Here is a 5,180-nt window from a genome sequence, read left to right on the forward strand (position 1 = left end):
ACTATAAACCTATACTTTTTCTGTTTAGATTCATAAAATAGAGTTCAATATGAAACCATAGCAATTTGATTCACTCAAAACGGATTTAAAACGAAGAAGTTATGGGTAAAACAAGATTGGATAATTTTTCTTGTTGTAGCTACGTGAAAATTGGTAACAAATCTATATTACTCATATCCTAGCTAACTTATATTGTATTATACATGTATTCTAATATATTATGTAATCTTGGGATACCATAGACACGTATGCAAATGTTTTGACATATCATATCGACCCATGTGTATATATTATTTGAAACAACCATAGACACTCTATATGCAGTAATGTGAGAGTTAGCTATACAGGGTTGAGGTTGATTCCAAAAATATATATACTTTGAGTTGTGATCTAGCCTGAGACGTGTATACACTGGGTCATGGATTGATTCAAGATAATATATATCAATTTTTTTCTGTACATCTAACTTTGGACAACTAGTTGTAGGTTACTAACGAGGAGAGCTGACTTAATAAACTTAAAACATCAAAATGTATTAAAAGTGTTGTAAATATATTTTGAATATACTTTGATATATATGTACATATTTGTTATAGGTTCGTGAATCGACCAGTGGCCAAGTCTTACTTCCCGACGAAGTAAAAATCTATGAAAGTGAGTTATAGTCCCACTTTTAAAATCTAATATTTTGGGATGAGAATACATGCAGTTTTATAAATGTTTTACGAAATAGACACGAGTAATTGAAACTACATTATATGGGTGAATGATCGAAGCCGAATATGCCCCTTTTGCTTGGTAACCTAAGAATTAGTAAACCGATCTACTAATTGACGCGAATCCTAAAGATAGATCTATTAGGCCTAACGAACCCCATCCAAAGTACCGAATGCTTTAGTACTTCGAATTCGTTTTTATCATATCCAAAGCATTTCCCAGGAATGATAGGGGATATTCTTATATGCATCTTGTTAATGTCGGTTACCAGGTGTTCACCATATGAATGAATTTTATCTCTATGTATGGGATGTATATTGAAATATGAAATCTTGTGGTCTATTATTATGATTTGATAATTTATAGGTTAAACCTATAACTCACCAACATTTTTGTTGACGTTTTAAGCATGTTTATTCTCAGGTGATTATTAAGAGCTTCCGCTGTTGCATACTAAAATAAGGACAAGATTTGGAGTCCATGCTTGTATGATATTATGTAAAAACTGCATTCAAGAAACTTATTTTTGATGTAATATATTCTTATTGTAAACCATTATGTAATGGTCGTGTGTAAATGATATATTTTAGATTATCATTACTTGATAATCTACGCAATGCTTTTTAAACCTTTATCGATAAAATAAAGGTTATGGTTGTTTTAAAAATGAATGCAGTCTTTGAAAAATGTCTCATATAGAGGTTAAAACCTCGCGACGAAATCAATTAATATGGAACGTTTATAATCAATATGAACGGGACATTTCAGAAGTAAGCTAGCAAACTTGGAAGTATTCTTGATTTTATGAAACTAGAACTTATAGAATTTATGAAGAACACTTAGAACTTGAAGATAGAACTTAAGAGAGATCAATTAGATGAAGAAAATTGAAGAATTAAAGTGTTTGTAGGTGTTTTTGGTCGTTGGTATATGGATTAGATATAAAGGATGTGTAATTTTGTTTACATGTAAATAAGTCATGAATGATTACTAATATTTTTGTAATTTTATGAGATATTTCATGCTAGTTGCCAAATGATGGTTCCCACATGTGTTAGGTGACTCACATGGGCTGCTAAGAGCTGATAATTGGAGTGTATATACCAATAGTACATACATCTAAAATCTGTGTATTGTACGAGCACGAATACGGGTGCATACGAGTAGAATTGTTGATGAAACTGAACGAGGATGTAATTGTAAGCATTTTTGTTAAGTAGAAGTATTTTGATAAGTGTCTTGAAGTCTTTTAAAAGTGTATGAATACATATTAAAACACTACATGTATATACATTTTAACTGAGTCGTTAAGTCATCGTTAGTCGTTACATGTAAATGTGGTTTTGAAACCTTTAGGTTAACGATCTTGTTAAATGTTGTTAACCCATTGTTTATTATATCTAAAGAGATGTTAAATTATTACATTATCATGATATTATGATATATTAATATATCTTAGTATGATATATATACAGTTAAATGTTGTTACAACGATAATCGTTACATATATGTCTCGTTTCGAAATCATTAAGTTAGTAGTCTTGTTTTTACATATGTAGTTCATTGTTAATACACTTAATGACATGTTTACTTATAATTTATCATGATTAAACATAGTGTATCAATATCTTAATATGATTCATATGTATTTAGTAAGACGTTGTTATAACGATAATCGTTATATATATCGTTTCGAGTTTCTTAATTCAATAAACTCAATTTTATGTATATAACTCATTGTTAAAATAACTAATGAGATACTTACTTATCATAATTTCATGTTAACTATATATATAATCATATATATGTCATCATATAGTTTTTACAAGTTTTAACGTTCGTGAATCACCGGTCAACTTGGGTGGTCAATTGTCTATATGAAACCTATTTAAATTAATCAAGTCTTAACAAGTTTGATTGCTTAACATGTAGGAAACACTTAATCATGTAAATAACAATTTCATTTAATATATATAAACATGGAAAAGTTCGGGTCACTACAGTACCTACCCGTTAAATAAATTTCGTCCCGAAATTTTAAGCAGTTGGAGGTGTTGACGTATCTTCTAGAAATAAGTGCGGGTATTTCTTCTTCATCTGATCTTCTCATTCCCAGGTGAACTCGGGTCCTCTACGAGTATTCCATCGAACTTTAACAATTGGTATCTTTTTTTGCTTAAGTCTTTTAACCTCACGATCCATTATTTCGACGGGTTCTTCAACGAATTGAAGTTTTTCATTGATTTGGATTTCGTCTAACGGAATAGTGAGATCTTCTTTAGCAAAACATTTCTTCAAATTTGAGACGTGGAAAATGTTATGTACAGCCGCGAGTTGTTATGGTAATTCAAGTCGGTAAGCTACTGGTCCGACACGATCAATAATCTTGAATGGTCCTATATACCTTGGATTTAATTTCCCTCGTTTACCAAATCGAACAACGCCTTTCCAAGGTATAACCTTAAGCATGACCATCTCTCCAATTTCAAATTCTATATCTTTTCTTTTAATGTCGGCGTAGCTCTTTTGTCGACTTTGTGCGGTTTTCAACCGTTGTTGAATTTGGATGATCTTCTCGGTAGTTTCTTGTATTATCTCCGGACTCGTAATCTGTCTATCCCCCACTTCACTCCAACAAATTGGAGACCTGCACTTTCTACCATAAAGTGCTTCAAACGGCACCATCTTAATGCTTGAATGGTAGCTGTTGTTGTAGGAAAATTCTGCTAACGGTAGATGTCGATCCCAACTGTTTTCGAAATCAATAACACATGCTCGTAGCATGTCTTCAAGCGTTTGTATCGTCCTTTCACTCTGCCCATCAGTTTGTGGATGATAGGCAGTACTCATGTTTAGACGAGTTCCTAATGCTTGCTGTAATATCTGCCAGAATCTTGAAATAAATCTGCCATCTCTATCAGAGATAATAGAGATTGGTATTCCATGTCTGGAGACGACTTCCTTCAAATACAGTCGTGCTAACTTCTCCATCTTGTAATCTTCTATTATTGGTAGGAAGTGTGCTGATTTGGTGAGACGATCAACTATTACCCAAATAGTATCAAAACCACTTGCAGTCCTTGGCAATTTAGTGATGAAATCCATGGTAATATTTTCCCATTTCCATTCCGGGATTTTGAGTTGTTGAAGTAGACCTGATGGTTTCTGATGCTCAGCTTTGACCTTAGAACACGTCAAACATTCTCCTACGTATTTAGCAACATCGGCTTTCATACCCAGCCACCAAAAATGTTTCTTGAGATCCTTGTACATCTTCCCCGTTCCAGGATGAATTGAGTATCTGGTTTTATAAGCTTCTCTAAGTACCATTTCTCTCATATCTCCAAATTTTGGTACCCAAATAATTTCAGCCCTATACCGGGTTCCGTCTTCCCGAATATTAAGATGCTTCTCCGATTCGTATGGTCACGAAATATTAATGTACCGGGGGGAGAAAATCGAAAACTTTATCACAAGATACATGCTGGAGTGCCAAAAAATTCCAGGGCTCCCAGAGACACAGCAGATTTCCAGGTTCATAACATGCCTGGTCAAAGAAGCACACCTGTCACTCGTCGCCGAACTCCGGTGGAACATACCGAACACTTTCGCAAATGCCGTGACGGTAGCAAGACAATACCAGCACTCCGGGCGGGAAAGGCAAGCCGAGTATCACTGAGAAGAGAAGAAATGAGATGACGAAAGGCGAAGCGAAAGCAGGCACCGTCATGACGGAGGTCGTCGAAGCAACAACCATCACAGAAGCCATAACAACCACGAAAAAAGCCATGAGAGTCACATGCATGACAAAGGCAGCTGAAGGCCATTTGATAAGGGGTCTTTAATCGACAGTCTGACCAAAATGCCAAGAGAGATACTACTAACGGAACTGGTAAAAGCAAAATTCACCCCTCCGGCACCAGTGGAAAAAAGGGATGTCTAAAAGTTAGACAATACTGTGAATTCCACGAAGAAAGCGGCCATGACACTGACAAATGCAAAGCATTTGCTACAAGGTCGAAAATTCAAAAAAGCTGATCTAAACAAAGCGTTCAGCTGACAAAAAGAAGATGGCAAGAAGCGCGAGAAGGCAAAGGATAAAGTGGTGATTAACATGATCAGCATTGAAAAAGATGAGCATTTCGCACGAAGTTCCTGGAAAGACGTTGCAAAAACTTCCCAAGGTTACCGGTGTAACGACCCGAATTTTTCGACTTACTTTTGTGCTTGTTACTTTCTGTGAAACAGTGTATTTGTGCGTACTGTGTTGGTTTATATTCTGGATCTTATATCATGTTAATTACTTTCATTCATACCTTACAACGTGCCATTAAGTACTTAGTTACTTAACTTAATCCTTGAATGCTTTTACGACCGTTAGTGTCACTTGACATTGAGAACGAGCTATGTGTTTTGGTACACATTTAACTTTTGTCGTAATTAGAATAATACAACTACGTAAT

The sequence above is a fragment of the Rutidosis leptorrhynchoides genome, chromosome 6 (genome assembly GCF_046630445.1).
Source record: "Rutidosis leptorrhynchoides isolate AG116_Rl617_1_P2 chromosome 6, CSIRO_AGI_Rlap_v1, whole genome shotgun sequence".
NCBI classification, from domain to species: Eukaryota; Viridiplantae; Streptophyta; class Magnoliopsida; order Asterales; family Asteraceae; genus Rutidosis; species Rutidosis leptorrhynchoides.